This window comes from Lathamus discolor, chromosome 3 (genome assembly GCF_037157495.1).
Source record: "Lathamus discolor isolate bLatDis1 chromosome 3, bLatDis1.hap1, whole genome shotgun sequence".
Lineage (NCBI taxonomy): Eukaryota > Metazoa > Chordata > Aves > Psittaciformes > Psittacidae > Lathamus > Lathamus discolor.
Window position 1 is genome coordinate 15,626,022 of NC_088886.1, and position 26,393 is coordinate 15,652,414.

The following is a 26,393-nucleotide window of genomic DNA, read 5'->3' on the forward strand; positions in this document are numbered from 1 at the left end:
TTTCTTTCTAAAGAAAACAGAATAGCTATGATGTCAGGTATAAAATAGACTGAACGGGATAATAGAAAAGAAGGAAGAAAAGAGAGTTAACTAGTAGTCATTCTTTCATTTCTACATCACAATTAAAGCATGCTGCTGAGGTGTATGGTGCACTTAGTACTTTCTCAGTACTGTGGTCTAACCATTGCAAACTTCTAACCCATAAGCAACCTTTTTCTAAAGCAAAATGTAAAGGCTGATTAATTATTTTAATAACTGTGTAAAGATCACTTTTTTAACCATGATACAAATTTTGTTATGCGTTAAGAAGAAAATCTTTAACATTTAACTTATAATTGTCTCTTCTTATCTTACCCCTTTAATGCACATGCTTTTACCCTTTTTTCTCCCAATCCATAGCAGAGTGACAGTGAGGCCATGTTTTTATATGCAAAAGCACAATCACAAGTTGGATGCCAAGATCCTAAGTCTGTATTCTAAGAACACTATGCAGATAAATTCCAGCTGGCACACAGTTCTAAATACAGATATACACAATAGCCTGTGATTTTTTCTAACCCAGTACCTGCTAAGTACATGTACTATATATTCAGAACTGCATTAAACTATTGATCTATGATTTGTACACATATATTCATTTTTTGTTTTGATGCTGATGCATTGTTAGGCAGCTAGAATCCCTGCAGATAAGAGTATAATAACTAATAACATTTTCTTTGCTTTCTAGGGTCTTTATGGCAGAATGATGAATTCCATCCTTTCCAGAATGGTAAGCAGAAAGCTATTTCTGTTTCTTCTAACAATGAACATAAGGTAAATTTGTGTAAGAAAAGATTGCCAAATTGCTTGAGAAATAACTGTACTGTACAATTTTATAATTATATGGCTTATGCAAATAAAAATATTTGAATATTCAAATCCTGTAAGCTACCTAGAAAGAATTGCAGAACATTATGCTAATTATTCAAAATAACATAAGTTAGGATTTAACATCCTTGTTAGAAATGCTGCTGACCCCAGAATGCTCAACTTTTAATTTTTCTTAACAATTTATTACAATGTATAAATTCCCATAAACATAAATACAGTGTTCTATCAGTGAAAAACACAAAAAAATATCTCTCTTCTTTAGGCTGAAAAAGGGTGAGTTCCATAGCATGCATGGCTACTTGAATTGTATAAAATTGATCTTTACTTATGTTTCAGTAGGGCTTTGCTGTATCTGTGAATTTAAAAATATAGTAGTTTCGAAACGCAGACATCACTTCTGCATGCTATCATGTTGTTTGGAAAAGATGGTTTCATTTGTCGCTCTCTTTTATGGCTGAAAAAGGCAATATTTATTTTGCCCCTTGATCATAACATCTTTACAATCAAATAAAAAGAAAAATTCATCATACCGTATGTGTAAAGGTCATCCTAAAATAACACTTCTGAGCAAACTATACTGAATTCTATGAGTATGTTGCTAAGGACAAATGTTTTTCCAACAGGTTTTGTGCATTCACTTGACAAAAAAAATTCTTTCCCACTACATAAAAATGTAGTCAGAAGTCAACATAAAACCATCATGAAGTGAAACTACTGTGATAGTGGAAAGAAATATTACTCAAAAAATATCCCATCGGAGCACAAATTCTGACTTGAAATGTGACTGCTTCTTAGTATTACACTTGAAAGATCCTCTATCTTATCCCAAAAGGAACTCAAGACCCTCTAAAAAAGGAGATTATTCACAAACTTTAATGCGTTAGAGCTTAAAACAACCACAGATTTAAAATATGTGAGGCTGATTTTCTGCTGCCTTTGATAGAAACAGTATCAAAGTTGCCAGTGTTCAAGAAAACCAATAGCAAAACACAAGTTTTATGTTGAAACTTAAGAATGATGACTTGATTTCTGATGAATATGGAGGTTTGTTTTTCTTTGAAACTTTTTTCTAGGAAGGTAAAACTCCCACGTTAAGCTGTTTTGAAACACTTGGTTTTGACCTGTAGATTTAGTCCTCTGATAGTATCAATGAGGTCTGCTTTGGCAAAGTCTGTAAAATATTTTTACCTGCCTGCTAACAGGGGGTATTTCAGAAGCATCAGGGCTAAGGATTCTTTAGGGGTCTATCTGTGGTTAAAGAGAGGGAAAAGTCATGTTGAACTAAGGGGGGGAGGGGGGGAATAGTTTAAAAGAAAAAAAAAAAAGAACAGTCCAGACAGGCACGAGAACTACATTTAACCTCCTTCATCGACAAACATAAAAATGTTCAAGAACTCAAGAGTCATTTTTAATCAAAGAGATTAACTATGTGACAGTTAAGTATGTTTGGGATTAAACCATCAAAGGGCCTGTCTCTTTTGTGTATATTTGCCTACTAGCAGTAGGTCCTTGGCACAAGGATCGTATATAGGTTGCAGCCACAGACAGACACTTGCACTGCATACACCCTTTTCTGCAATGTTCATTAGGCAATAATATTGTCAAAGGTAAGTGTTTACCACCAGCTTTAGTCTACTTAAAACCATTTTAGCCTGAGGCTGATCTTGCGAAGAAGGCTTGGGGGAAGGGCAGAAGAGAGACAAAACATTTCGTTTTTCATGAAAACAAATGTATTCAGCCAGTATCCTGATTTGAGGTAATTTATAACTCTAAATTTGCATGTTAAGTGAAATTAGAACTATTTTTACTTTGAGGCAAACTGTGTAATTTATCCTATAAGCAAAGAAGATAGGACAAAGGCTTGGACCTTAAGGGTTACTATAACAAAGACAGTAATAGATTATTTTGGAGAGAATTAATTTTTATATGTATAATCATGTACACCTTAATGAATTTCCCTGAATACAGGTAAATACAGGGTTATTCTGTTGATTATGGATTTTCTTTATGTAAATATTAATTCAAATATAAATATATTTTTAAGTTGGGTGTCTTTAATGTAAGGAATGGGAAACTGAGCTTCCTCATATTCTTCCCTTTTAATGCTGCAAGGCTTTTTTGAATCCTAAAACCAAAATAAATATGAAAATAAACATTTAAGAACCTAAATGTCCAGGGAATTACAGAGCAGTCAGTCTCACCTCTGTGCCTGGCAAAATCTTGGAGCACATTCTCCTGGAAGGCAAGCTAAGGCACATGAAAAACAACAAGGTGCTTGGTGACAGCCAGCATGGCTTCACTAAGGGGAAATCCTGCCTGACCAATTTGGTGGCCTTCTATGATGGGGCTGTGGAACTGATGGATAGGGGCAAAGCAGTTGATATCATCTACCTGGGCTTGTGCAAAGCGTTCGACGCTGTCCCACATGACATCCTTGTCTCTAAATTGGAGAGACATCAATTTGATAGGTGGACCACTCAGTGGATAAAGAACTGGCTGGATGGCCACACACAAAGAGTTGTGGTCAATGGCTCGATGTCCGGCTGGAGACCGGTAACGAGTGGTGTCCCTCAGGGATCGGTGTTGGGACCGGTCTTGTTCAACATCTTTGTCGGCGACATGGACAGTGGGATTGAGTGTGCCCTCAGCAAGTTTGCTGACGACACCAAGCTGTGTGGTCCGGTTGATATGCTGGAGGGAAGGGATGCCATCCAGAGGGACCTTGACACGCTTGTGAGGTGGGTTGATGCCAACCTTATGAAGTTGAACCATGCCAAGTGCAAGGTCCTACACCTGGGTCAGGGCAATCCTAGGCACAGCTACAGGTTGGGAAGAGAAGAGATTCAGACCAGCCTTGTGGAGAAGGACTTGGGGGTGTTGGTCGATGAGAAACTGAGCATGAGCTGGCAGTGTGCGCTCGCAGCCCAGAAAGCCAACCGTATCCTGGGCTGCATCAAAAGGAGCGTGACCAGCAGGTTGAAGGATGCGATCCTGCCCCTCTACTCTGCTCTCGTGAGACTTCACCTGGAGTATTGTGTGCAGTTCTGGTGTCCTCAACATAAAAAGGGCATGGAACTGTTGGAACAAGTCCAGAGGAGGGCCACGAGGATGATCAGGGGACTGGAGCACCTCCCCTATGAAGATAGGCTGAGAAAGTTGGGGCTGTTCAGCCTGGAGAAGAGAAGGCTGCGTGGAGACCTCATAGCAGCCTTCCAGTATCTGAAGGGGGCCTATAGGGATGCTGGGGATGGACTCTTCATTAGGGACTGTAGTGATAGTGCAAGGGGTAACGGGTTAAAACTTAAACAGGGGAAGTTTAGATTGGATATAAGGAGGAAATTCTTTCCTGTTAGGGTGGTGAGGCACTGGAATGGGTTGCCCAGGGAGGTTATGAATGCTCCATCCCTTGCAGTGCTCAAGGCGAGGTTGAACAGAGCCCTGGGTGAGATGGTTTAGTGTGAGGTGTCCCTGCCCATGTCAGTGGGGTTGGACCTAGATGATCTTAAGGTCCTTTCCAACCCTAACTATTCTTTGATTCTATGATCAGGGAAGAAAATAAATTGTTGAATAAAATTAATATTACTTACAGAAAAATGCACTTTCCTTGTCATTTCTAACTCTAGCTGTGCTTAATGAATGAAGATTAAATGTGCATTACTATGAACAGTTGCAACAACTAGATTTTAATCTAAAAATGGATTTTTTCTATATATGTTAATAAATGATCTGTTACGTCAAATTATTCCTAAATATGTAACATTTAGTGGTAGCGTTTTGTTACATATATAACCATTTTCTCGTGAAGTTTTAGTTCCACAACTTTTAATATATAGAAAGTCATGCTAGATAAACTGAGACATAAAAGATCTACTAACATAAGTGGAAGACCATCACAGCTAAAAACTGAAAATGACAAAAAATAGTTCTCGCTTTCTTCTCAATTAAAACTCCGCAATTATTCTTTTAGATTATAGATCTCTTTTGGGATTCTGGTTACACAGAACTTTTTGGTTCATTTCACAGGAATAATATTCATCTTAATTAGCAAAAAACTATTGATGGGCTTTTCTCTTTTTTACAAGAGGGAGTTCACTCGGTGTACTGATTACAAGTAGTAGATTATCCTGATAAATGAAAAGTTCTTGTCTTTCTGAACAGCAGCTGAATATGTTATTTGTCTTCAGCCTTGTAGCTTCTTTGTTAGACATCACCTTGTTGAGACAGAATGACTTACTTGGTAAGTGGTTGACCCGATTTTTTGTCTGGCACCCTAACATTGCTGGGCATTATGCCAAGCTGGATTCTGCAGCTATTTATGACTGCATTCAAGGTTCAACTATGCAAATCACAACTATTAGCCAAAAAACATAGCAGATTTGTTTTTTAAACATTTCCATAGCTCACAAGGTCAAAGCGTTTGTTTTCACAATTTTAAAATATAGTTTTGTAAGTAATGATCAGTAATGTTTAAAGAGATTGTCACCTTTTAACATTTTATTTAGATTGAATTAGACAACATAAGCATTTTTCCTCGTGTGCTACAAAATAACCTTATGGAGCACAGAGAGAACAGGCATGAGATGAAGTGAAAAATATATATCATTTTATCTGCTTGTCAACATATTAGCTGCACAATACAGAATTATAATAAAATAAAAGGCAGATGAACTATGACAGAAATCTTTGAAGAGTGCAGTCTTCCTCCTGAAGGCTGCCCAGATAAAGCTAACTGGAATGAGCTGCAGAGAAGGGCAAGGCCCAAATGCCTGCCCTGCCCCACGGTCTAGGCAGCTCCAGTAGCCTGCACAACTTCCGCTCCTAGCTGGTGTGAAATCAGACCTGGATCCCAACCAAATCCTTAGCCAGTATGTATTCACAAGTATTTTTGCCTCTGTTATTTCCCAGACCTAAATCCATCCAGCATCTTTTTCTTGGACTGCAGTTGCCTTTTAGACCTGTTCTTGCACCACACACTGAAACTGTACTGGTTGCTAGGCTTCAGTCTGGGAGATGTCTGTTGGGTTTGGCTTTGGTATCATCAGCACTCCCCCGCCCCTTCCCATGACATTTGAGCAACACCGAGACTGAAAAGTATACCTTGTGCAATCTCAAAATGAGGTAGCACTACAGAAGTTCTTTGGGTTGGGTTTGCCATTTGCTCTGTATGTTGTCCAGTATCAATCCTGATTTGAAACCTTTAATAATCATATGCATAGGCTGTCCGTCGCTATCATCCTGTAGATTAACTGTTGATTTGTCTCAGTTCTTTGAAGCAACAATGAAAACATATTTACAAAACTAGTAGCAGTGCATTTTATGTGGTAAGAATTGTGTCTACAGAAAACAGAAATGTGATTTAAACACATATAAAATGATTACTTGTAAGCAGAATTTTAAAGGAGGCTGTGTGCACAAAATGTGGCAAGACAGATTTTAAAGATGTATCTATCTCTCTACCATATCCTAATTTCCGGACAAACTTCTCAAAAGCAGTGATAAACTTTACACAATCTTATCTATTAAAAGTACACAATTAAAAAATAATAATTGTATTAACCCAACACTTAAAGATTCTTTGACAATATAATACAAAGACACATTAGATAATGTGTAATACAGAATATAGAGAGATGGGTATAATGATAATATATTATGGACTATATATAGTAGACAATAAAGTAAAATGAGACATTTTCTCTTAGAGAAAAGGGAAGTAGATTTAAGTACCTGCAGTGCAGAGTCTGTTTTCTAAACCAGATTTGGGCATACTTTGTATTAAGTCCAAATTTTGTGACAGAATCCAAGGTGAGAGCACATGCTCCTTCACCAGGTGAGAATCCTTCACACAACACCAAGTGTGGATAAATGTTGCTTAATTTATTGATTGTAACATGAGATAATTAACAAGGCTGAACCTCTGGTTCAGAGTATTTCTTCATCTGAAATAAAGGATTAACACTGAAAAACTAAAAACAGTTCTCTGTTTTAACTGTTTGCCTTATCAGTCAATAGTTTTCTTTACAGTTTTAATGCAAAACCATTTTTTAAAGATTCTTTTGACTAAGAAAAATAATCTGAGTGTGAGCTAACAGTGGCTGAGTGTGTTTTTAATTTGTGAGATAGTTTTTATTAATTACTTCATTTTTGTGGCTGATAGTAAAATAATGTGTTTCAACAGAAGTGAAAGAATTATGGGAGAAATGATGTGAAAGAGTGCAGAATAAAGCTAATTACGATAAACTAATTAGTCTAAGTCAGTTTTCTCTGTGTTAGTTACCATCCACTTAGAGCAGAAGAAAGACTCATTGATCTTAGTGGGGTTTCTTCCCTTTGTTAAGAACTGCAGAACTGAGATTGTAGGGCTTCCCTGAATCATCTATAACAGTATTTCCCATACTTCTCCTAATAAGGTGTGCAAGAAGCTTCTAACAAATAGGGAAAATACATTAAAGGGGGGAGAGAGACTGAATTGGAAATATGGAGATTTTTCGTCAAATTCATAGGGTTTCTAGAAAGTAGTAAGAGTTTGAGCCTTGTTAATACAATACAAAGCCCCAGAATTTATTCATGGTTAAATTTATCTGCTTTACCTAGTCCTTTTTTAAAGAGCCCCCTCTCCAACAAAAGGCACAGAGCACTGTGTTAAGGTAAACACTAGCAACTCTGTCCACAGTCAAATCTAAATAATACTTAAGAAACTAAATCCAAGACATTACCAATAAAAATACTTAGCATGTATTTCTTCCCTGGGAGCCCACATGGCAATTGAATTCCACTGAGCTGCACTTACACGGAACAGAATTCAATTAAAAAAAAAGTCCTCCTGGATTCCATGCTGTGAAAAGCCCTTGCAAATTTATTTTAGGGACTTTGGGTGTGGAGGCTGGACATAGTTTTATTTTATTTTTTCAATAGAATCAGTCTTAATGTCTAAGGTTATTCTTTACTTGCCTCTGCTGCACAGTTTTCACAAGAGTTTTCACATATAAGCCAACTGAGGACAACTCGTTATTAAAGAAGTCGGCAGGTGTCCTGTGCTCTGAAACATATTAAATAAAGAACTCAACGGGATCATGTTGACTGTAAGCTACACAAAGAAATTAAATAATGAAGACAGAAGCTCTTCAACAAAGACCAGTTCTGCATAAGTAAAAAATGTCTGCTCAAAAAAAAAAAAAAAAAAGTTCCCGTACAGATTTTTACTAGAATCTCCATTTTGGTATCTTCTGAAAACAGGCAGTCTGTGTATTTTAGACACTTAAGCTTCTGACCTGAGTCTGATGCAATTGAGAGTGACCAGAATGGCAGGAACTGGATAGTCAAAATCTGCCCTTCCCTACACAGCTTTATTACTCATCAAAAGAGCCATTGCAAATTGGCTACCTTATCCCTCTGAAGTTTGCTGAATTGTCTTACCCATGCCAATATTAGTATGAAATAGCTCTAGGAAATAAAAAGAAAACAGCAAAAAAAGAGTCCCCTGTATTTTTAGTTAATATTTTTCTAGTGTATGAAGCCTTCCAGCCACGGAAACATTTAAAATACAGTCCCCTTTGAGATTTAAATGTATTTTAGGATAAGGTAATTTAAAATCACATTACAAGAATTCAAAACCAATAGAAATACAGTTTTGAAATTCCCACTTATTCTGAGTTGCTGAGTAATTGCACCAAATAGTTTTAGAGTGGGCTTTAATATAAGGAATCACAACATTTATTGGATTTTCATTTATTAAAAAAAGTTCTCATGCAGTAATTGTTTGAAGAAAACTGGCAATTAAGAAATCTAACTAAGTCTCTTTTTGAAGAAAAATTAAACTTGATTTAATTCTCTTCGGAAAAAAACAAAAAAAGTTGACTTCAATAGAAGTAGGTCTGTGCAACTCAGAGTCAATTGGAAAATAAATTATGCTAAGTGCATCCAGACTCACTGAGCATCCTTAAGAAACAAGAGTGTTCATAATGAACCAAAGTCTTCCGACACCTTAATATGACTTTAAAATAGCTAATATGAAAAAATATTGCAAAACCTTTGCTGACCAGGTGTTTTCCCTTTTTATCAATACAATATATTTCTATAATGGGCATCCTGTGCTCTGTCATTAAAATGTGAGCTTTCCTTTCAGGTGCTTTGCCTCAGACATATGGAATTCTCATCTACAGTTTTTACCTCCACTCTCCAAGTTAATCACACAGGGCTCCTCGAACAAGTTTGTTGTAAACACAATGACATACTCTGGGACTCTGAGTTAGTATGAATTTACTGGGACAATTAAAAACTGCTTCTCTGAAACTCAACATCAATTTTAATACAGGACATAAGACGACACATTTCCTGTATCTGTGATTTCAAAGATAATTTTGTCAATGAGGTTTAACAGGTATAAGTGTTTGTAGGACTGGGGATATGACCTTGGTTCAGCAAGAGTTTGCTCATGTAAACCTGTGCGTTTGCAGAAGTGGAGGTTCAGATTATGTTAAGTTACAGGTGAAAACTAAGTATGAGGCTCCAGTGTCCTGATGCCATTCACTCCTACCGGTAATTTATCCATATCCTATTAATTTTTTCAAGAAGGAAACAAACAATTCTCTAATATTAATTCTTCCCCAGACACAACTTAAACTTGAGTTAATTGCTATGCTTGCTAATCTCTTGTCAGCCTAATGTTTCTTGTATGGGAAACTATGTGTTTAATAGAAAAACTTCCTGGAAAGTTCAGATGAAACCACAAAACTAGTCCAGTTACATGCACTTCAGCATCAATGTGTGACAGAAAATTTTTGTCCTAACATTTTTTCTATTTTAGTTGCCATTGTCAGATCCCCTAACAAAAGTTCATAGTGATCCTGATCCTTTCTTAAAATGAAGTATGTGCACATCGGTCTGCCTGGGTCAAAAATTCTACCAGCACTGCATTACACAAACACACTGCCAAATGTAAAAATACCTGTAACAGACCATATGCTATAGCTATCAGGGGGTGCACTGGTAAAACTGAATTTGGAGCATGATACAGACTGAGAGCTATGATTGTGGCTCAGTCTATATGACTGTCCTGCATTGCAATACCAAGTCAAAGAATGTGGTAGGAACATGGGAGCTTACCCTTGGAGATCTCGAGTGAAGCACAAATGGCAATCTCTAAGTGCACTGAAAGAGTGAATGACCAAATAAATTGAATGCGTTCAATCACTTTTAAGACATCCCATCTGTGTGTAGCATTTTGATCCCGTGCTTGAGTAAATGTATGATTAAATTTTTATTAAAAGGTAATGCTCCTGTTCTAATGATAGTTAATTATATATAATTAAAATGAAAGGATTAATAATATTAAACATTTCATCAGAGGTAAAGATAAATATAAATACATATATTGTAGTATGGTTAAATACGAATATATAATATTGAACCTATATTATCTTCAATGGATTATGTAAAATAGCACATGAATACTATAATACATTACATAATAATATTACATTCTGGGTACTAAGTAAATTAAAGGCCTGTTTCAGTACTTCAACATTGACATAGGTTCAGCTTAAACCATGGCAAATGTTCATAAAATCTATTTGATTTTAGGGGGCAATATGCAAAGAATAGTTGAGGTAGCCTTAAAAATTACTATACAAAGTCCCTAGGAAACAGATGCTTACACTTCATTGCTATGTCACCTTTCCACGTGAAAAGTAAATGACAATGCTAAATGACACATATTTTAGCCACAAAAGAAATCGGTTTTAGAGTCATAGATTAGAATTTGGAAATACCTTATGTCTAGCTAACCCTGAATCCATATATCTTTATAGGCCTAACTTCCGATTTTCAGAATCTTTGAATTAGGCCTTAAATACTCATACATACGGTATTCCTCTCGCACATCACTTGCTTATATCTGACGTAATCATAAAAAAAAAAATCAGTATTTAATGAAGCAACTACACAGCTTGATCTCTTCCCATAGATACACCATGTTTTAAACTGTAACACTCATTCCAGTTGTCAGTTCCACCACTAGATACAGTAAATCTGTATCTCCAGATGTAAATTGCTATGAAGCCACTGAACTTTTGTCCTGTAAATTTTTGTGCATTAACATTGTTTAATTGTGTTAGCTTTTTAAATGGATCTTAAAATTGTGTAGTTTTATATCAGAGAGATCTTTTGGTCTCTAAAAACTATAAGGAACTAGTATTTTTCTAACAAGACCTTAAGACCCACGCAAGAATTTTAAGGATTTTTATGAACCTCTGTGCATTCTTTAGCTAGATTTTGGCATTGTTTCAGTGTAACTCCAGTACAACTCAATCGGTTTATTTTATAATTAAAACCAAGGAAATAGTAACAAAAATACATAATATATGGTACTCGTGTTTATAATAGAAACATCCATAAAGAAAGAAACATGTTCTGACTCTTCTCATTACCCCAAAGGGAATTGCATCTTTAATCACACAAAGCACAATGGCTTTCTAATTTTGTTTAAAGTGTTTCAGTACTTACAAAAACCAGATCAGGTTATTGTAAATCTAGAGCAAATTAGAATCATTGGCCTCTGCTCAGCTGTATTCAAGAATACTATGTAAATCATAAATTTAATGGCATACTAAGACGCACATCTGTTTCTATTTTGTAGAAGTTAATAATCTAACTTCAGAGTATTTAAACATTACTTTCATTAACTGGAAAATTGTGAAAAATAGAGACTGCTGTAAGTCAAAATGTGTTGCTGCGTTATGCTAAGGGAAATATAAAAATTGCAAGTCTATACAGTAGAGCATAATTTTATGAGGGATATGTGCCACTGCCTGTTCCATGACCTTGCAGCTCCTCTGTTTACTAGGGAAAACATCACTTACACAAACAGAGCTGCATTGCTAAGTAGAATCTGCACCTGCACATAGTAGATTTCAATTTATATTTTTAGTAGCAAATGTTTTTCATGACAAGGAATAGATGATGCCTTAATTCCCTAAACCTGTATAGATAACGACCTAATGACTTTTCTTACAGTCAGCATTCTATAATCCAGGTAAATAATCTGCAGATCAATATGCATATTGCGACTGAATTTAAAGATATTTTTATCACTAGAACTAATAAAAATGTTGTGCTGCGTAGATCAATTCCCAGTATATACTTACTTTTATAAACTTTACTTTGTGGTGTAACATGTACACTATCTTACAAATTGCTTCATGCTATAGGTCTTATTGAAAAATTTCATTTATTAACAGATTAATACCCAATATTATACTGTATCATAAAATAGGTGTCACGCATAACTTACATAATGTGCGAAGAATCAATTGTGTGTGATTCATTAGAGAAACGTACCACTGCTTTTAATTTTTGATTGTGAAGACACTCATTTCCCCAAAGGGAAAAAATGTATTATCCTATATGTACTAACATCTTTGAAAATGTAGTTGAATTCAGTTGCAAGGCAGTATAGAGATGGTCTGCCAATTTTAGCACTGTGAGAAAAGATCTAATTCATAGGGTTTACTATGATATTGGATTGGTACATGGTATAAGGTGATAAACTTTGACCAGTAACTTCCTCGGAAACTCAAAACTAGGTTGCACTAAGTGGAAAAGTTAAAATACGCAGAATATTAAAACTTTATTCAGAACAATTACAATGTCAAAAATGGAATTTCTGTAGATTCTTTTTGTCTTCAAATATTCTACTTATTAAAAGACATTCATTCTTTGGGAAGTCAGATGTCACTTATATGCTGTTTTGCTTGTGCTAAAATTACCCGCGGTAGTAGATACTTTGCATTAAAGCTTAGGGTGCATAAAGCTGAATGGGATTTATGTAAATAACTGTATGAATATGTATCTCACCTTTTACCAGTGCTAATTTCAATGAGCTGTATTTGAGAGGGAATTATATTAATATATACAACTGATAGGGAATTTGCACACTAATTTTACTATCAACAGAAATTCTAAAGAAAGCAAATTAAATCAATGTAGTTTTACAGGGAGGTGACAGAAAGAGAAAACAGAAAGGCAAAACTGGGCACCATAATGGTACAGTGCAAATTTGTGGTCTATTCTTCAGTAAGATTCAGTTGTTGCATATGCAGGAAATTCTCCCATTCCTGTGTAAGCATACCAAGTTAGCACTTTGCTTTCCAAGCATGCAATAAAAGCTTAAGTGTGTTGTCTTACTGATACATTAAATGTGGTATTATGATTTAACAGATATAGTATGAAAATACTATATTTTGGTGTCAATTAGTCAACAAACAGTAGCCAGTGCTCATAGTGAGGTGGGGAATAGTGTCTTAATTAATTATTGAATATATTTTAATATTTATAATTAGCAGTAGAGCTAAGCAGTCAATCGGTGTTCCTCACAACAGGAGCATGGTAGTAATATCATTCTTTGACTGCAGTGTTTTTAGAAAGGCGTAACCATACCTTCAATCAGATTCAAATACTATTTGTCAAAAACATCGAGGTCTGTCAGAAGTAAATGATCATTTAATTAAAGAAAAAAAGGTGTAATATCTTTGATCCCTATACTTTAGTGATATTAATTCCCATGTGCTGCAGGTGTTTGTAATGTATAACAAATCATTACTGAAACAGAGGCTTTTATAGGCAGTTTCAGTGAAGGAAAATGACTGTTCTTACAGCTGCCAGAGTTACACCTGGCAGTGTAACATAAGCATGACAAAATGTGAACTAGAAGATGTAAGCCTGGAAACAAATCTGGGTCTCCTTCTCCATACTCTGCCCAGTGCCATACTCTGGCACTCCATGCCAGCTGAGATGGATTGCAAAGCAGTGCTGATGTACAAAGTTGATGGGGAGGGGGGAGAGACTGAATTTGCTGCTGTTTTCTAGGCTCTCTGACCAGTGATCCATGATGCATCTGTGGTATCTGCTCCAGAGGGAGCCAATCACATACCTGTCAGCATTTCAATGGCAATCAGTACCAAGAGGAAAAAATATATTCTTATAAAAAAATATAAGGGGCCAAGTCCTTGGTTTAAACCTCAAAACAAAATCAAAGCAAGTATAACCAATCAACTGAGGTTATGAGCACTTCCAGAGTGCCATGGGAAACGGAGAAGCAGAACCGGATGAACTGTATATAAAGCATGACTTACACATCATCTTGATTAAAGCTACCAATTGAAAATTCTATATTAAAAAAAGAAAAGGACAAAACCCCCACTTGTTCTTACGGAATAACACCTAGTGGCCTACTGGGAAAACAGTAAATGTGAACTGAAATATGCAAGTTTGGAAGCAAATAGGCCTCATGCCCTGCCTTTTGATAAGGGAATTTGAAAGTTGCAATCATGAAGTGAGGAAGTCCCAGTGGGATATTCTTTTCTGTTCATGATTGATCTTGAGCACCCTGTTCACTCCTGTTCATAACCTTTTACCATATCTCTGAACTTGATTATTTTGACTATGGACCAGATTTTCATGTAGGCATTGTACAGAATTCCAACAACTTGACTCCTAAAGAGAAACGTGGAAGGAATTTAAGCTTTTAAGTTTAAAACCCCCTCTGCTTTAATGCTGCCAACCTGGGAAAGATGTCTCTGTTCAATAGGCACTTCCATGTTTTTATATTAAATTTTCCTACAGTTCTAATGCTTATCATGCTGAATATTGCTTCAGTCAAGATAAACCAGACTAAGGAGCTCTGTGCCTGCATCATTGCTAAGGCTGTCTGTAAAAGAAAGCTGAGCAGTTAAAGATGACAGTCATACTTTAAGAACACCTGACATCCACCAGCACAGTTAGCCTGTCACTAAACCCAGCAGTAATCACTACTTTCTTTTAAAGGTGTAGTTTTATTCTACAACCAGCAGTTAGAAACTGGTCTAAAGTGTGTGAAACAGGATGAGTTCTCTTCTCTGCCTGAAGGGACTCAAATGTGTATTTCTCCCCAGCTAAACTGTTCTCTACCCCACAGCTTGATTGAAGATGGAGGTATTCTCCACCTCTCCCGCTGAAGTCATGCACCAGGCAGAAAATGATTCAGGGCTAGATTCACTGGGCTAGAAAGTGAGAGCACCAAAGGGAACACGACCCTGTAGTTTAACGATTTGGACAATCAATTAGAACGGGGAGGTCTGAGCTCTGGTCAGTAGTCTGCGAATTTGATGTACTTTATCCCATAACTTCTCAAGAAGTAAGTTTAACCTTACCCTCAATACAGGCATCTAAATCTTTATGGGTCTGTAGAACTGTGCAGACAAAAATTAGTATCTCCTCAAATCTTGGCCTACGCCATCAAGAACAAGGATTTTAATAGTGCCTAGGATAATAATATTAGGTGCTTGCGTAACAAGAGAAAAATCTCTCATGGATTCATAATTGCAAATGCAATGGTTTGAGTTTGAATTCTGCATTCTTGGTTCATCTTTTTTGCATCACCTTTCATTTTGTGACACACAAGCAACAGAAGAGAGTCCAGTAACCTACATAATAGTTAAAAACGCTCTGTAATGAATGTAAGTTCTAGATCTGCAGTTTGATAAAGCAAATCCAACCCTAACCATTATATGATTTTATGGTTCTTTAAGAGGTATAAGAGTTCAGTATAGACATCCAGTCTTTCCCCCATTCCATTTCAAATTTTCCTATGCTGTTATATGAAGCAGCAGGGTAGCAAGAGGTGAGGAGAGGTGGTGAAAATACGCTGTAACCACCACACATGCCAGTTTGAGATATGGGATACTTTTCTGGCTGCAAATTACCAAGTGAAAGAGATACAGAGATTTAGCGAAGTTATAGCAAATTGCATAATATAGTTGTGTAAGGGAGAGGAAGAGAAGGAGCTCCCTACCTGCCAGGCAAAATTACATTTATTTTAAATAGAAAAATCTATTTAATTTCTTACCATTCTCTTGGGCCTTTCTTCTTTCCTTAAAAGACATTATTTTCTACCCAAATGTAGAAGTAATGCCTATGCAGACAAGCAGTTGGAGAAAAGGGAACCTAGAAATGTGCAAAACTATTTGGAGAATTGGGATATCGTGACATATCTCTTTCCCCAAAAGCTCAGCACTGCAGTTCCTTCCCTGGTATGATTGTTTCAGCTTCTGTACTGAGCAAAAACAGGGAATTGTACTCATCTCTTTTTAAACATGTTCTGCTGCGTGACTCCTAACAGCTCAATCTTGAAAACTCTTTGGCCTTTATAAATGCCTGCAGCATGAAACTGAAAACTTTTCTCCACCATAAATACCCAAGGCCAAAGTAAAGAATGTAGCTCTTCGATAACACTGAGCTCCATTGCTTCCCCACATTTACTTTTCAGAGATTAGAGAGGCATCTGTAATATCTTAGCATGAACATAAAAAAACTGCATCTGAATTCGCTGGTAAAAATCATATTGATCTGTTGTAATTTATTAATGTGATACAAAAATTCTGTTTCAGAGTATCTAGTTAATAGGGCATATACAGGATTTTGTTTCAAAGCTGCATTTTCTCTGAACAAGGTTGTTTCTAATATTACTTAATTAAACAGAATGAAATTAATTTCTGTCTAAGAAACAAGAAGCAACAGCTTTGTTGAATAAAATGATCTTCATTTTCTTGAAGCTGTTTAAATTAAAACCATGAGTTTCTACAGTTGGAAAAAAAACATCCATGGTTAAAATGTTTGAAGCCCATCAATCTCTTTAACCACACAGCTAATGTGTTCCTTCTGTTTTCTTTGAATGAAATCACCATGAGTGGTTAGATGTTGATTTAACATAAAGCAAATGGAAATGGGTGTTTCCTAGTCATGTGTAGAATTTATTTTAAAAAACAATTAGCAAGTGTTATGACTAAGTCAATGATTTTGTCATTTCTTAAATAATGATATAGATTATGAGTCATTAAAATTGATTACTGAAGTAAACTATGTCAAATGCAAATTCATATTACATTTATTTGTTAGGAACAGCTGCAGAATTCTCCTATTTTATTGATGGGTTTCATTTTTTCCCAAGTGACACTACAATCAATTACTTAGTTTAAAGGACCGGTAATTGTCAAGATATATTTCCAAACTTTTAAGACAATACATTAGATATTTCCTCTCATGGGTTGTATCATTCACACTTTATCTATATTAATTTGTCTGCAAAATTAATTAGATATTTTCCTAAATAAAACAAGCAAAATTTTGGCTTTTCAGTGGTGAAATGGTAAAATCATGTAATGGTTTCTTGCTTTTCCATGTACCATGGAAAAAAATCCATGTCTTTATCTTGCACCAATTAAATTGTGCTTTTATACTACACCAATTTTAGCTGATGCTATTGCACTACGTACATAAAACCTCTTCTGTCAGTCATTGCTAACATTACATCTAATTATAAGTTCATTGATACGTTATTCACTGGAGTACATACAGAGAAGAGGAAATGTCAGTCGCTAGTATTTAAAGTTCTGTCATAAAACTCCAGTAATAAAAAAATAGATTGCATAAAATCTGTGTAAACCATTTCTCATGGGGGAACTGACACTTAGGGCAATATAAAATAGTATTTATCAAGATATTAAAACATTTTAAATTAACCTTTTTAAGAATTGGCAGATGTAAGCTGCAATTCTATGGCAAAAAGAAAAACCTACAAGTGGAGTTTACAAGATCATATTACAGACATCATAATTTGGCCAACTTTTGCCACCAGTTAAATCATCTTTCTCAGATGCACCTCCTTCAGGAACACAGCTGAGAGTTAAATCTTTTCCAGTTGTTACTGTCCTACATATAGTTCCTACAGATGCTAACTGATACACTGTTCTTGTGATTATTTCAAAAATTACTGAGAATTTGCTTTTGGTTTTTCCAAGACATGATCCAGCAGGTTCACCAAAGCAATCAGATGGCAATACACACACAGGGAATATTCAGCTTAAAATTAAACATTCCAAAATTTAACATTAGTGAAAGGAATTTTGCTAAGATTATAATATTTCTTCTGGAGTTTTCAAGCTAGATCTTTAGCACTGTTGCAGCAAAGCAAGATTTTAAGGAAAATCTAGGTTCCTGTACTTCCCTGTAGATTCTGTATGGAATGAGATACATATTGTGTAGCGATATGGCACAAAGCAAATAGTAGGCAATTTTAATGGTGAAAAGAATCTTCATTTGTTATAATTCCTTCTTATATATTAATATTCAAATCTGGCAATAATTGTGGCTGAGTAAAAGCTAAAGGATCAGATTCCAGCATGCCATGGGTGTATTTGTGTACAATTTTCTTGTTTTAAAGAATCAGATGCTCATTCAAGTGAAGTAAAATTAATCACTTGAAAAATTATATTTTACTTGCCAAAACAATATACACCTATGCCAGGTATTCTCATATCTTAATCCAGATTTAATGAGAATTAATGGAAGCATGTCTTTTTGAAACAAATGCTGAAAGGTCTCTGCATTTTTACCAATTGTTTAAAACTCAAGTTTTACAACTTAAGAGTTGTAAAACTTAGAAGAGTTGCAAAACTCCATTTCTGCATGTAGAAAGAAATACGATTCCAGAAGTTTTTGACGAAAAGGGGGGAAATAAACTTTAGTCCTGCAGTTGTATCCATGTAGGTTAATTCACTTTGACTTGAGCAAATATTAACACAAGGCCTAGCCCTGCAGTTCTTTCAATCTTTGGGGGTAAAAAAATAATTACAGAAATCAACAGGCTTTTTGCTCCAAATAGAAGAATTCCTCTCTCTGACGTCCTCTCAAAGGGAAACCGCCAACAACAGGTAATTCTTTTATTCTTGACTGTGTTTGGCCAAATCCTGCGCTCATCATCTAAGCAAAAGGCTGTTAGCTTGGGGCTATTATTGCTTATCTGCAATTACATTTATCTGGAAAAAAAAAAAAAAAGGAAAAGAAAAAAAAAAGATAAGACTTGTTAATGACGTGTTTTAAAACGCTGGTAAAATGATAGACAACCAACTTGTATATCTCTATATTTCTATAACCCTCTTTTAAAGCATATTTCCATAACAGATGCATCCAACCCTTTCAATGAAAATCGGTTTCTAGTAAAATACATTTATGTGCCTGTATGATTTAATTCCATTAGAAATGTATAAGTAGTTATTACGAGTTTATACAGGTATCTTTAAGATTATTTTCAGCAAAAAAGGGCAGTTGGCTATACTGGGGATATACAAATGACTTTAAAAAATAGGGAACTGTGCTCTTTTGCTACATTTGGCTCTCACAGAAACCAATACTTTCAGCTTCTAACTATATATAGTAGGTGCAGAACTGTCACACGGACACGTATCTCCTGTTCTTCCATGCTGAGATTGGTTTCGAGGCAGTTTGCAGATTTAACCCAGTTGTAACCAGCCTCAGGAAGGCGCACCACTCACCGCGGCAGAACTTTTCCTCTGCTTCTCAAAGCCTGGGACTGCTTCCCCATCCCAGTCCCCTCCACAAGTACTCTGGGCTGAGGCAGGTCAGTGTGGCCAGGCTGTGCCCATATTTCAGTGATTTTTAGATACTAATCCCAAGGAGTATTGCTAATACTGTTGGAAGTTTTTTGTGGCTTTGAAGAGAGCTGGCCCAGCTCTATCCTTCATACTGCTTCATGTGGCAAGGTCTCAAGGATCCAGTTCCTTTCAAACATGTAATGTTTCTCATAATGCATGTTATAATTTTCTAAACAGGAACTCTGCACAGGTATGGAGAGAAGCCAAGATAATTAAGCTAAAAAATAAACCATCATCATTAACAAAGGTTATGATCCTGATGTGATGTGGGTGTTTTAAACTGGATTGTCAACACGCTTTGGACCTAAGAAGAGTTGGGCAAGCACGGAGTGGTCCTGCCTTGCACATGCGGTTCTGCGGGTGGGTTCAGTTCAGAAGCATTCCATTCCATTCCAGCGCTGGAGCTGGAGAAGGGAGGGGATGGCTAAGCCCGTGTACGTGTGTGGGTGTCCTCAGGCCCGCTCTGCGCAGCCTTGCTTGATGCCCTCCCCTCCGTTTTATCCCTGAGGCTGCTGCGACACCTCGCAGAAGCTTAGCCCCGGCGGTGTGGGGCTGCTTCTCGCCCCCTCCCCGCCCTGGAGCTGTGCACGCCGCTCGTTCTGGAAGGTCAGAGCGGGTCCTCGGTGCTTTGCATCAGTACAGCGGGAAAACTCCCCATCCCACCAGCGACCCCACACCATGGTTTCAAAGAGCAGGCTTTTGAGAAGAACGCGGCAGCACTGCTGGCCAGTGTTCTGTGCTCGAGCGCAAGAATGAGTCAACTGCGAACCCTTTCAAGCGTTTCCAAGTGCCGTTTCCCCTGTCCTGACATGTTTTCCCTAACGCACAGCCGCGCTCCGGAGCACCGTCCCTACGGGTGCCGCGGGCGAAGCGGCGCAGGAGCCGCGCTGGGCAGGCGGCTGCCTCGCAGCTGCGGTGCGAGGACGCGAAGGGACGGGGACAGCAGAGCCGCGAAGGCGGCGAGAGCAGGGAGCCCCCTCTCTCTCCCCGGCTCGGCTCTCCGGGCCTAGTGACTTAATTTTCGGGCGCAGACAGGGAGGGCGGGGGCACCCGCAGCGGTGCGGTGCGTTAGCAGGGCCCGCGCAGCGCCGCACCGCGCAGCTCTCGCCGGCCGAGTTCGGGTACGCGGTCGCGCAGGAGGAGAGTGCCAAGGAGAAAGCACGGCGGGGACGCCTGCCGGCCTGCAGCGCGCCGACACCCGCCGGCCAAGGGCGAGGGGCGGCTGCAGGGCCCAGGCCCAGAGATCGGCCAGCACCTGGGCGTGAGGCGCCGGGCGGCGGTGCCCAGCTGCTCCGCGGCGGTGCGCGCCTCTCGGCAACCTTGGCGGTGGGGCGGGAGCGGGCAGCCTTGGCGCGCAGTCGGTGCGCTCGGCCTCTGGTGCCGAGCAACCCGGCGTTCGTTATTAGCCCTCACCCCCAGCTGGGAGAAGGGGTTGGGGGGAAGGGAGGAAAAAAAGGCACGAAGGGAGAGATTTTTGTCCTTCGCTGGTGCTGCTCTACGTGATAATATGTTTATATGATTAGCTGAGCCAGGGGTGGGAGCGGAGGGAGAAGGGGTGGAGATTGGAGGGGGAGGAGGCTGGAGGTGACTCCAGTTCAGAGCCGGTGGAGAGTCTGTGTCAGGACTTCGCAATCCCCAGTCACACACGGAGAGGTGCATGAGCAAAAAGGAGGCTGCGATACAATTCACTGGGATTTTTTTTTTTTTTTTTTTTTTTTGTGTGTATGTATTGCGTTTTTCCCATTGCTGCGCGCGTTACAAGCTCAGCGCCCGGCGCCCGGTCTCCAGTCGCTGGCGGGGCAGCAGCACCGGGAGGAAGAGGAGAAAATCCGCGCAGGGGCCGGACTCGCACCCCGCCAGAGGCCAGAATGTCATCCTGGGAGATGTAAATCCGGTCGGTGCGAGCGAGAGACACGGAGGAGGGGGGGGATCCATTGTAACATTCTCGAGTTGTTCCCCGCTACTCCTGCTGCTGCCATCGCCTCCTGATCCTGCACAGAACGGACTCCAACGGCTGGGCACTCGCACTGCGCCCGGCTCGCCCCTCCATTTCGTTGTTTGTTTTTAAATTGCATTTATATTTCTTCTTGTGCCTCCGTGCCGGAGCCTGGCTACATCGTACGTTTCATGCGGAGCGGAGTGTCGGGAACTGCAGGAAAATGTTGACTTAGCCCCAGCGAAGCCTCCCGGCTGGCTGCGTGGAGGAGAAGCCGCCTCCCGCTCTGCGCTGCCCCGGCCCGCCGCGCCGCAGCGCCGGCTGCCTCCCGTTGTCCGCCCGAGCCCGCCGCTTGCCCGCCCGCTCCCCGCGCAGCCGCCAGCGGAGCCCCGGGACTAAGTCCGCCGCGTTCTCCCGCAGCCCTGCGCTCGGCGGGGTGACCCGGCCCGCGGGTCCCGCCAGGGTGAGAGATCCCAGCCCGCCTTCGGCTCTCCGACAGAGGTAAGCGGAGCTCCTCGCTGCAGCCTCGCCGCTCGTTTCTGCCGGCGCCTGCTCCCTACTTCTGGCGGTTCGCACCGAGCCGCCGGCGGGGAAGCACTTACTTCAGGCTCTGCCTCGCCTGCCGGTGCCCCCCCCCCCCCCCCCCCCCGTTCCCTCGGGGTCCGTTGGCCGTCGGCGGTGAAGCGCCATGCCCTCGTGAGGCCGCGGCCCTCGGACGCGAGCAGCGCGGCGCCGCCGCAGCACCGCCGCTCTCAGCCCGCCGGGAGCCCCCCCCCCCCCCGGTCCACCCCCCCGAGCCCTGCGGAGGGGCCTGCGGCAGCGGTGGCCGGTCCCCGCCGCCCCCGCCCCTCCGGCCGCCCCGTCGTCCCCGTGCCGCGGGACCGCGGGCCGGGGTCCTCCCGCGGAGCAGGCCCCGGGGCGGTTCGGAGCTCCCCGGCGCGTCCCGCGCAGCGGGGAAAGTTGCATCCGTTCAGTAAATAATTACCTGTTGCGGGGTTTATTTTTGTAACTCAGCCGAGCGACCGTCCGGCAGCCCGTGCCAGGTGGGGGGTGGCCTCGGGGGGAGGAATAAATTACCCTTGGTGGAGTGAGAACAACTTTTTTCTTTTTTTTTCTTTCCTTTTTTTTTTTTTTTTTTGCTTTGTATTTCTATTTATTTTCACATGTAGAAATCTGGGGCCATCTGGAGACAGAAAACAGTGTGTCATGAGGCACCGTTGCTGTGTCTGGCTCTAAAAATAACATCTTGTTGTTAGTCTGCGCTAGCCCTGCTGGGGTTTGAACATGGTTTGTCGGAAAGTAAAGAGAGCTGCTGGTGCTCAGGTGTGTTTTTCTTTGCATAGAAATGCCCCTGTGCGCGACGGAAGGAGTCCTGCAGAACAAATGTTCTGCTGTTTGCTTTCCTCTGACGCTCTGGCTCTTTCCTTTTGTTGCCTGCCACGAAAAGAGGTGCCATTTCGCATCATTCTGCAGAAATTGTTTGAATTAATGCAAGTGTGAATTCTTACCGTTTGAAGGAGGACATTAGCATATCAAAGGTTTCTCAGCTCTGGCTCAATTGAGAAAACTTCAGCCTGTCTTCCATTTGCTTCCAAGCAGAGGCCCAAAGGGCAGTGGGAATTGTAAAGGGGTAAAATGGGGAGGTGGATTTGGGTGATGTTTCTGAACTTTCGCTGTTTTGCAATTATGCGAGTGAAACCCAAGGTCCCTTCGCTGCAGAGCCCTTGCGAGCGCTCGGACAATCACACTCTATTGATTAATGGTTTGTTCCGAGGGGAAGAAAGTGACCTTTTATGACAGGCACTGTTGCGTGGTGTCTGATGTCTGCTCGCTTTTAGGGGGATTTAGAAAGCCCTTTCTCCCGCACTCATGCCCTGGGTATGGCCTACACGTTACTGCGTGAGGGGACTGAATGGGGAAGACCTAATTACTTCAGAAAACAAATGAAATCTTGTAATAAAAGACCTCTCGGTTCCAGACCTTTGAAACAAATACGCTCCCCTCCTTAATGGGTGGGTAGGCTGGAATAATAGATATTTTTATGGAGAGTTTTAAAAGAAGTTTTGATCACCACCGGCCATATGCTTACATTTCCTTTTTATCCTTGAAGAAGTGAAAATGAGTAATTCTTGTAATCTCGTTTAATCAGTGATACTGTGTTTGCTAAGATAACTTAATTTGTGGTTAGTATTACCATATAGTAAATAATTTGAAACCAAGTATGGCAGAAGTGCTGTTTTGGTGGCTGTGTAGAACATTTATCACACTGTAATTGTTCTACGTGACTATGTATTTGTAGGGGTTTATTCTTTTGTTGCTATTTCCTTGAGTCTGAAAGGGGATGTGGCCAGGCCTACCCATTTATTATGTTTGCAAATCAATATTCATAATCCAGCAACCCAAAAGCCAAGCAAAATCCAGTTATCGGTCAGTATTTTGGGACCTTTTCCAGGGACCAGATGTTTCTTGGGGACTGTATTCTGGTTCATATCTCTGGCAAAAAAAAAAAAGAGCTTCCTATGCCTGCCTTGCGTGTTCCTTCCTTCCAAGCCTTTTACTTGAATGGTGCAGATACTAAACCATACATTTTGTGCTTTTTGAAAAGTTGGTTTAAGTGCTTGGTAGGCAGCATTTGGTCTTTTTTTTTTTTTTTTTTTCCCCCACCTTATGGTCCTCCATTTGGTGGCTTGGGAGAGTCGTGAAAGTGATGTGCCCTTAGAGTAGGATGTCTTCAGTCATGTTTCAATTTCCTTTCATTTAATGAAGGAAGTGAGTATATATGGTATGTCTTGGCGAAAACACTTGCAATTAATTTAATAATTTATAAAGATTTCTGTTATTCTTAAATGGACGTGACCGTTTGGGCATTCTGTAAATAGACGTGTTTAGTGGTCCTAAAATGTGTGTCATTACTTTCAGGTAAATTTCAGCGGTTTATTTACCTAGCATCTTTGGCTGTCTGCAGTAGTGGTGGTGTAAAAGGAACATATTGGTGTAATTGCCATTATCACACTTAAGTTGCTGTTAACTAGTCTGCTTTGAATACAGAATGTTACAAAGAAAGTGCATTATCCTTCCAGCTATTTGGGATAATCTGAAAATTGTCTTGAAAATGTTGCACTTGGGTTTATATGATGGCAACCCCAAATTCTGCAAATCGGTAAAGGTAAAGAAAAAACATATAGTGGAAAGAAGATTTCAACATTCAAATGACAAAATTGGACCACTTAGAGAAAAATTAATGTGCTGCAGCAGCGCTTCAGCTGCCATTTTCAATCACTGTGGCTTACTATGTGTTGGCAACAGCAAAAAAGCATAGATGTTCAGATAGGTCAGGGGGCTGGTTAGTTGGGGAAATCGGGATACTGAATCATGTGGGGTAGAACAAACCAATTACTTCAGGCTTTGACTTGAGAATTTCCAGTAAACATTTTTTTTTTTTTTTCCCTGGCTTTGGCTCCCCTGCTCATTAATAGACCAACATCAAAGCAGGCAACCAAACTTCCAAATGTTATAAAAACTAATGTAAAGATACAGATCTCACATGTAGTCTTGCAAGTCTTAATTTAAGACAAGCAGTTGGGAGTTTTTATTGCTGCAATTTTCACAATCAGCAGAGACATTAACACTAGGCTTCTGGGTGTTTCCCTTCTTAAAATGAGCAAGAGGAGAGCTTTAAAAAAAAGAACAACCCACCAAAGTTTGCCTAGTTAGTTCTTATTTGATCACTTCAGAAGCTTTCTCAATGCTTTATTTATCTCTTACTGCTTTTAATGTGTAAAGTCAGGAAAGGGGGTAAGTCAGGAATGCTAGTGTCTAGTAAGGAAGCACCTTATGAAAATTTAAATAAGCTAATTTAAATACCTAAGACTGGTACAGTCTTAGGAGTTTGTAGCCTTTATGGTTGTTAATATGATTAATCTTATTGCTGCAAATGCAGTATATAGACATGGTGTTTTGATTAATGTATTTTTTTTTTTTAATGGAAGTAGTTTGATGAATCAAACTGCTGCAGTCTTGAGTGACAGCTTTTTAGAATGGTCCAGTATTTTCACCTAAGGAGGTGGAAAGAGAAGTCTCTAGTTAGGCAAAATATTTATCTAAGTTATATTTGCAATACGATTCTATGTCGCATATCATAAATTCCTACAAATAATAAAACCCATTCAATATAAATAATTGTTTAATGTTTAGAGAGGGTAGAAATGTAAGCTTTTACTGTAATTTGGTCTAAAAAGTTTATGTATTTCCAAGCCCTAGCTCATCCTTGTGTCTGGCTAATATGCTGACATACACGTAAGAAAATACTGTTACCTTAGAATATGGCTCTTGCTGAGGATAGCACTATGCCTTAAATAATGAAGAAAAACACTTGGAAATGTTTTGTATGAAAAAGTGCTCTATGCCTCCTCTGCATTTCCACTGAGGAATATCTGTGAATGACTGCTAATACAAGAACTGAAGTAATGATTAATGGTTTTACCTGGTCAGCTGCAAGACAACAAGTTAAACTACATCTGGTGTATTAATTGAAATCATATTCTTGCATAGGCGGAAAAGCAGTCAGTTATAAAGCAATATACTTCAGAGCCTAGGCTAGTGAAATTCCATGTCAGACATGTTACTTGAGGATGTTACGTTAAAACAGACTCTTTTGAAGCATTTTTCAGGATTGATGTTTCTGATGTACAAACACGATTTGGAATTGCAAGAAATCCACCTTTTTAAGTATTTATGTGCAGCTTTTAAACTTAAATGCTGTCTGTTATTAAAAAAAAAACCCTGAATTTGAAACAAGTAAAAAGATTTAAACCGTCACGGTTGTAATTGGGAGTTAAGAAAACTGGAAAAACAAAAGCTATTTTAAGGCCATTCTCAATACAATCATGTTTAATATTAAAATACTTTTCAAAGGTAGCTGCATTTTTTTTCCCCAACAGTTCTTAAAATAAAAGGAGTATGTGGCTCTGTTGGAATATCGGTAACTAGTGAATTCATGTGAATGTGTACCTGGTCTAGAAAATACTGCCAGTGTTCAGTTAACAAATGTAATTCTTTTTAACGCTCTTCAGCTGTTCATTAAAAAGTGAAAGATGACAGGC

At 39.3% G+C, this 26,393-nt stretch overlaps 1 protein-coding gene across 14 annotated transcripts in view; it reads left to right on the top strand.

The window, feature by feature from the left end:
* The first annotated feature begins 752 nt into the window (after positions 1 to 752).
* The window catches only part of ADGRL2 (adhesion G protein-coupled receptor L2), a 181,909-nt gene continuing 156,268 nt past the window's right edge, over positions 753 to 26,393 (top strand). For 5 of the 14 annotated variants that reach the window (XM_065673677.1, XM_065673676.1, XM_065673680.1 and 2 more), the window contains exon 1: positions 20,985 to 21,792. The gene's annotated coding sequence lies outside the window, so the exon portion shown is untranslated. Of the gene's footprint in view, positions 770 to 20,984; positions 21,793 to 26,393 lie in introns of those variants that run through there. The other 9 variants (XM_065673679.1, XM_065673683.1, XM_065673668.1 and 6 more) reach the window with 6 other exon arrangements.